Source organism: Aethalodelphis obliquidens, unplaced genomic scaffold (genome assembly GCF_003676395.1).
Source record: "Aethalodelphis obliquidens isolate GAN/ISIS:26980383/991018 unplaced genomic scaffold, ASM367639v1 scaffold35, whole genome shotgun sequence".
Taxonomy (NCBI): domain Eukaryota; kingdom Metazoa; phylum Chordata; class Mammalia; order Artiodactyla; family Delphinidae; genus Aethalodelphis; species Aethalodelphis obliquidens.
The window spans coordinates 13,681,361-13,689,628 of NW_020837979.1; the positions used below are offsets into that span (position 1 = coordinate 13,681,361).

The window sequence follows — 8,268 nt, forward strand, 5'->3', positions numbered from 1 at the left end:
AGCAATTCATCAATTATAAGTTTGCCCTGCCCCACGCTGCTTCCTGCATAGACTTCTGCTCTGGTATGTTGTGATTCTCTTTAACCACTTATCTGTTTCTCCAACTTGGGGACCAGAAGTTTCTCCTGTGACCTTACTTCTCTCACAGATCTAAAAAGAATTGTTAATTTTTCAGTTTGTCCAGCTTTTTACTTGCTGTTAGGATGGAGTGGTGACTTCCAAGCTCCTTATATGCAGAAACTGGAAATCGCTCTCTATATTTGGAAGATGTGTTAGTAGATATTTGAAAGTCTGGAATTATTAAATCTTCCTGTGAAATAAATTTTGTATCAATATGTGTAACTCTTCATAACTAGTAATATTTTAAACCTTAAAGTCTATTTCATTTATGATCAGTCTAGCTGCCCCAGCTTTCTTTCAATAGAATTTGCCTGATATATCATTTTCCATGCTTTTAATTTCAACCTTTATTATTCTTATGTTTTACCCTTGAGCTTAAAGACAACATATAGCTGTAATATAAAAAGAATCAAGCTGTTAATCTTTGTCTTTCAACTGGAGATTTTTGCCCATTTACATTTATTACAGATTAAAAAAAAATTTTTTTGGCCATCTTGCATGGCATGTGGGATCTTAGTTCCCAACCAGGGATCGAACCAGCACTCCCTGCAGTGGAAGTGTGGAGTCTTAACCACTGGACTGCCAGGGAAGTCCTTATTACAGATATATTTGAATGAATTTTCTTTTCTCCTTTTATGCTATTTATGTTACTTTTATTTTTTCTTATTTTCCATCCTTTTCTTTTTTACATCTTTATTGGATTATAATTGCTTTACAATGGTGTGTTAGTTTCTGCTTTATAACAAAGTGAATCAGTTATACATATACATATGTTCCCATATCTCTTCCCTCTTGTGTCTCCCTCCCTCCCACCCTCCCTATCCCACCCCTCTAGGTGGTCAGAAAGCAATGAGCTGATCTCCCTGTACTATGCAGCTGCTTCCCACTAGCTATCTACCTTACATTTGGTAGTGTATATATGTCCATGCCTCTCTCTCGCTTTGTCACAGCTTACTCTTCCCCCTCCCCATATCCTCAAGTCCATTCTCTAGTAGGTCTCTGTCTTTATTCCTGTCTTACCCCTAGGTTCTTCATGACATTTTTTTTCTTAAATTCCATATATATGTGTTAGCATACGGTATTTGTCTTTCTCTTTCTGACTTACTTCACTCTGTATGACAGACTCTAGGTCCATCCACCTCATTACAAATAGCTCAGTTTTGTTTCTTTTTATGGCTGGGTAATATTCCATTGTATATATGTGCCACATCTTCTTTATCCATTCATCCGATGATGGACACTTAGGTTGTTTCCATCTCCAGGCTATTGTAAATAGAGCTGCAGTGAACATTTTGGTACATGACTCTTTTTGAATTATGGTTTTCTCAGGGTATATGCCCAGTAGTGGGATTGCTGGGTCATCTGGTAGTTCTATTTGTAGTTTTTTAAGGAACCTCCATACTGTTCTCCATAGTGGCTGTACCAATTCACATTCCCACCAGCAGTGCAAGAGTGTTCCCTTTTCTCCACACCCTCTCCAGCATTTATTGTTTCTAGATTTTTTTTCTTTTTTGCGGTACACAGGCCTCTCACTGCTGCAGCCTCTTCCGTTGCGGAGCACAGGCTCCGGACGCACAGGCTCAGCGATGGCTCACAGACCCAGCCGCTCCACAACATGTGGGATCTTCCCGGACCGGGTCACGAACCCATGTCTCCTGCATCGGCAGGCGGACTCTCAACCACTGCACCACCAGGGAAGCCCCTGTTTCTAGATTTTTTGAAGATGGCCATTCTGACTGGTGTGAGATGATATCTCATTGTAGTTTTGATTTGCATTTCTCTAATGATTAATGATGTTGAGCATTCTTTCATGTGTTTGTTGGCAGTCCGTATATCTTCTTTGGAGAAATGTCTATTTAGGTCTTCTGCCCATTTTTGGACTGGGTTGTTTTTTTGATATTGAGCTGCATGAGCTGCTTATAAATTTTGGAGATTAATCCTTTGTCAGTTGCTTCATTTGCAAGTATTTTCTCCCATTCTGGGAGTTGTCTTTTGGTCTTGTTTATGGTTTCCTTTGCTGTGCAAAAGCTTTGAAGTTTCATTAGGTCCCATTTGTTTATTTTTGTTTTTAATTTCTATTTCTCTAGGAGGTGGGTCAAAAAGGATCTTGCTGTGACTTATGTCATAGAGTGTTCTGCCTATGTTTTCCTCTAGGAGTTTGATAGTGTCTTGCCTTACATTTAGGTCTTTAATCCATTTTGAGCTTATTTTTGTGTATGGTGTTAGGGAGTGATCTAATCTCATACTTTTACATGTACCAGTCCAGTTTTCCCAGCACCACTTATTGAAGAGGCTGTCCTTTCTCCACTGTACATTCCTGCCTCCTTTATCAAAGATAAGGTGACCATATGTGCGTGGGTTTATCTCTGGGCTTTCTATCCTTTTCCATTGATCTATCTTTCTGTTTTTGTGCCAGTACCATACTGTCTTGATTACTGTAGCTTTGTAGTATAGTCTGAAGTCAGGGAGTCTGATTCCTCCAGCTCTGTTTTTCGTTCTCAAGATTGCTTTGGCTATTCGGGGTCTTTTGTGTTTCCATACAAATTGTGAAATATTTTGTTCTAGTTCTGTGAAAAATGCCAGTGGTAGTTTGATAGGGATTGCATTGAATCTGTAGATTGCTTTGGGTAGTAGAGTCATTTTCACAATGTTGATTCTTCCAATCCAAGAACATGGTATATCTCTCCATCCTTTCTTGACTCCACTTTAACTGATTGGATTTTTCCCTCTCTTTCCATTTGTTTTTCTTACTATTTTTTAAATGGCTATTTGAGAAATTTTAACACAAATATTTAACAAAGTCCAAAGTTAGTATGCATGCTAGTTTGGGTTGCCTCAGAAGCAGAACTTGAGGTAAGAATTTGGGTAAAATAGTTTATTGGGGAGATGGCTTGAGTAAACACTGATAAAGGAAAAGGGAGATGAGACAGGGAAGGGAAGGACACTAATCAAGGGTCTCTATTTTTGTTACCAACGTGGCCAACTAGAGCTAAACCCCAATAGGAAGCTCAAGGAGACAGTGTAGAATGTGTGCCAAGAAATGCAGGAGCTGGAGTATTTCTCAGCTAACTCCTATCAGTTCCTAGTTGAGGGCTTCTTTTGGAGACATTAATTCCTCAGCACTTCCAGCTTGTCCTGCCCATGTACAGGGGAGCTGTAATGGCCAGAAGAAGCCCTCAGGAAAAGGTTCAAATGTTTCCAGTTATAAGTTAAGCTAGAGTCCAGAAATGGTAAAGCCCAAGGCTATACAGGCAGGGCATTGATAGCACCTGCACAGTTACTATCTTTACCTTCCTTCCCAAAATACAAAGGCCTTAGAATGCTTTAACTCAAACTACTCTCTCCCAAATTATATGCTATCGCTGTCCAGAATTTTAGTTCTTTTTAACCACACATATTAGAGATGACGATGATGATGATTTTACATGGTCGAGTGTGTATTTAGATTTCTCCATATGGTTATAATTTTTATTGCTCATTTTTCATTTCTAACACCTTTGATTGTTCTTCTGAGGTCGTTTTTATTTTTCCTGAAGTATATCTTCTGAACTTCTATCAGTCAAGGGTCTGTGGGTATAAGTCCTGTCTGAAATGTCTTTATTTTGCTCTTGTTTTCAAATGAGAATTTCCCCGGATATAAAATTCTACACTGACAGTTATTTTCTCTTCATGTTTTGAAGATATCATTGAACTGTTTATTGGCCTCTGTTTGTGTATTGAGAAGAGAACTGAATTCCCAATTCAGTTTGTCATGCTTGAATGTAGTCACATGACCACACCTAGCTATAAGTGAGGCTGGGAATTACAGAACTTTAGTAGGTTGAATTACCTTCCCATGTATTTATTTATTTGCTTTTTTGTTTGTTTGTTTGTTTGACTAGCAGAAAGACAACCTTCCTGTTTAATCATGCAGTTTGAAGATATCCTACTATTCCAATACTGATAAATCACTCACAGCTATGTCACACTAGGAGGAAACAGCTGACCCACTGGCTCTTTGTACACCCGAGATGAATGTGTCTTTAAGACAGAAAGGACCCCCAGTCGGCCCCACCCCCTCCTCCAAGCAGTGTGTGCAGAGGACCTGATCACAACAGCCAGCCAAGGGGAGAACTCTGGGAATTAGCAAAAACCGGACACAATCTCATCAAGTTAACACAGGGCGGTTAGCACTGGGTTGGAAATTACTCAGACACACAGAGCCAGATCAAGTGACAACTGTCAGATGAGATCGTTTCAGTGAGGATTAAGAGGTAAGCTTCTTAGAACTGATTTTTTTTTTCCAATCCCTGGCTGAGTATTATGGTCTGGGGAGAAAACAGCAACCACTGATCACCACCGTGCGTGTGGGAAAGGCCCACTTTTGCATTCCTGACACCAACTGGCAGGAAGGCTGACTCCACAGGGCTCCACTAACCTGTGGCAAGTCAAGGACAGGTCCAGCCCAACCAGAATTTGGTATACATTCATCTATCTGTACTTCTGAACATTAAATTAGCTGGTGGAATAATCACTATTTCCTGTCAACCTCCCAAATTTAAAGGCTGGATACATTTCAGGAATGACAGGTTAATAACTTGGCAGTTCAAGTGATTATTAACTCCAGTGTCCACAGATTGATTTGCTTATTGTGTTTTGTTTTGTTTTGTGGCCTCTCCCGTTGCGGAGCACAGGCTCCGGACGCGCAGGCCCAGCGGCCACGGCTCACGGGCCCAGCCGCTCCGCAGCATGCGGGACCCTCCCAGACCGGGGCACGAACCCGCGTCCCCCGCCTCGGCAGGCGGACTCTCAACCACTGCGCCACCAGGGAAGCCCGCTTATTGTGTATTTTGTTGAACTTCCTCAAAGGATTTTCCTTGTCAGACCAGGTGCCATGATTAACGGCATCTGTGCCTCATTTAGGAGACGCGCACCATATTTCTCAGCTCTACCCCACGCTCAACATTTCAGAACTAAGGAAGGAAAATTACAGCATCAAAAGGGATTAAAACAAGCGATTTGCTGTTGGAGCCTTTCAAAAAGATCTGGAACACCTATGATTCAGCAAATGGAGAATAACTTTAAGAAATAAAAAATCATTTAGTTGCCAGGGCAATGTGCTCCATAAAAGGAAACACTCTATGGAAACCCATTTCCTAAAGGGTACCTCCAGGTAATGAAGGTTTAATATATGCTCTTCCATTCCCGTGTTCATATGCCATTTTTATATTCCGACTCGGGCCTGTCTACTACTTCTTTCCATGCCCTTTGTGGGGTTAGATTAGAGAGGTAGGGTGTTAATAGGGGACTTGATGAAGATTGAAGACCCACTTTCTCCCCCTGGAGACCAGCCTGATTTGAACAAATCGAGGAGAACAAAGCAGCCCTTCTGTGTCCTTGGAAGGAAACCTGTTCTGTGTCCGTTTCTGCAGCCAGGTCTGCTCCTCCCAGGGAGGGATGGGGGGTCGTCCACAGGGATCCCGGCTCGGCGAGGACACGGCTCCTGCGCCATCTGGGCCCACCCGCGTCACTCCACACGTGCACCACCTTCATCAGTGCTGCTGGATGGCTGAGTATGGGTTGGAGCCTGGGCTGGAAGGCAGTGAGCTGCCGCTGGGGGCCTACAGGACGTGCAGGTTGAGCTGTTGACTGGCCAGGCTGGTGTCCCCTGTCCCCAATTCCTCACTGTTTTCCTCCTTCTGGCTGCTCTGCTGCTCAGGACACTCAAAGTGGACATAGCGGAACACCTTGTTTGCAGTGTTGTGTGTTCCAACGATTCGGATGAAGGAGGTTGGCTGTCTTTCAAAAGTTACTGATTGCCAGGATTTGCAGGTGACTTTAGTTCTTTCCGCTACCGTGGTTCACTGCTGCTGGTTGGTGGAAACCTCAACATAATAGCTGTAGCTCTGATCTTCACAGTCCCACAGTAATAACCACATTGACCCAATCATGTATGGCTGTGACAGTTGAACCCCGATTGTACCACTTCCCAGCTGATGACATGTATAGCCAGAATCCCAATCAGAGCTCTTGGTGTCCTCGTTCAGCAAGGTATTTTGGCCCCGACTGACCCCTTCAATCACACTGGCACAATCAGCAATTGTTGCAACGTTCTCCATGGGCACTATCAGCCCCTCCTCCAGAGTGAAGGTTTTGTTTGTAAACATACGTTCAAGAGCCACAATGTGAAAACTCTTATTCACTGTGTTATGAGTCCCAACTATCTGAATATACCTGTTGACGTGGGCTGGAAGATATAACTTTTGCCAAGAACGACCCAGATATTGTGAACGATCAATTACCCTGATCCAATCAAGTTCATCCATTGACACTTCAATGGAATATGAATGAGACCGGCTATCCCGGTCCAACAGGAATATCCGAATATGATTGCTAATGGATGGCTGACACGGCTTAATCTCGAAGCCAGAACGGCCGTCATTATCAGTCAGATGCCTAGAAAATCCATGATCCAAATCATAATCTTGGGTGTCACCATCTGATAAGACAGACTTCATCTGCCCTTTTTCCATCTGGGCTGCATACTTCATAGTTGCAATGTCCTCTTCTGGTATGAGCATGCCTCTATAATTGAGGTCCATGTCCCGGCTCTCTGATTGAACTTTAATAGTATCTGGAACGGCATCAGGGGACAACAGTCCCAAAGGCCTCACATCATTCAGAAGTTCAGTGAGGCTCATCAAAGGCAAACACACAGCCTGCGTGATTTCAGCATGATTCTCCTTTGAATTATGCTTACACAAGTTTAACAAGGCTAGGAAAATATCTTTTTCGGGAGATGCAAATGAATCTTTTTTTTTTTTTTTTTTTTTGCGGTATGCGTGCCTCTCACTGTTGTGGCCTCTCCCGCTGCAGAGCACAGGCTCCGGACGCGCAGGCTCAGCGGCCATGGCTCACGGGCCCAGCCGCTCCGCGGCATGTGGGATCTTCCCGGACCGGGGCACGAACCCGTGTCCCCTGCATCGGCAGGCGGACTCCCAACCACTGCGCCACCAGGGAAGCCCCCAAATGAATCTTTTAATACGACGTTTAAAAGTGCTGTTTTAGAAAGGGAGAGGAAGGCTTGGCTTGAGAACACCTCCTGAACATTTCTGTCCACAAATATGCTGCACATGCAAGTTAACTTGGGAAGTGAGTAGAGACTGGAAACATCAAAAGTCATACAGACATTCTGCATGTTAAGTATGGTGCAGAGGTACTCAGAGGTAGAGTCCTCCAGCTCTGGAAATCCATATTATAGCCAGGCTCAAAAAGTCTAGCAGCACCTCCTCCTTCTTTTTTTTTTTTTTTTTTTTTTTGCTGTACGCGGGCCTCTCACTGTTGTGGCCTCTCCCGTTGCGGAGCACAGGCTCCGGACGCACAGGCTCAGCAGCCATGGCTCACGGGCCCAGCCGCTCCGCGGCATGTGGGATCTTCCCAGACCGGGGCACGAACCCGTGTCCCCTGCATCGGCAGGCGGACTCTCAACCACTGCGCCACCAGGGAAGCCCACCTCTTCCTTCTTATCTGTCAGCCTCGCCTGCCTAGTGTATTGAATAGATATATGGAAGTAGCATTGCGACTTCTGCAGTGGTGTCCTGGAGAGGGATTTTGACTTCAGGCTGAGATTGTCACATTCCACCATATAGTAATGCTCCAAAATATTGGCACCTGACTGCTAAAATTACCCTGTGGGCAAGAAAACATTTCTTTTCCACAACAAATGTGACATGGCCATATTCCTCCCCAATCAACAGGGCACAAATATTTTCAGAAATATGTGCACATGGTCAATTTCCCCCACTTCAGCAAAGCGGCAAAGAGGGTGGCTGTTACTCATCTTGTAGAACAGTTGATAGTCGTGGATTCCCACGATGTTCCTCTGAGACCTCACCGCCCTCACAGACGCCTCTTCCACCCATTCCGCACCCCCATCGTAGCCACGGCCCCCTCCTCCGCCGTCCTCGCCGCCCCTGCCTACCTTCCCATTTAAATTTGTGGTTCTGACATAAGGAAAAGGAGGACAACGGCTCCTGGCATAGGCAAGTAGCAAATCTCTATCACAGTCTGTCTTTTGGCTGTTAAACATCCGTTTTATACTCCCTTCCCACATCTAGAACACACTCATCTTCCAAAAGAGAAACCTCAGATGTCTCACCCTCTGACATC

General features: G+C 44.1%; 1 pseudogene; it reads right to left on the reverse strand.

Moving 5' to 3' along the window:
* Nucleotides 1-5,651: 5,651 nt before the first annotated feature.
* On the reverse strand, nt 5,652-7,939 carry LOC113631972 (BTB/POZ domain-containing protein 9-like; annotated as a pseudogene).
* Nucleotides 7,940-8,268: the final 329 nt, after the last annotated feature.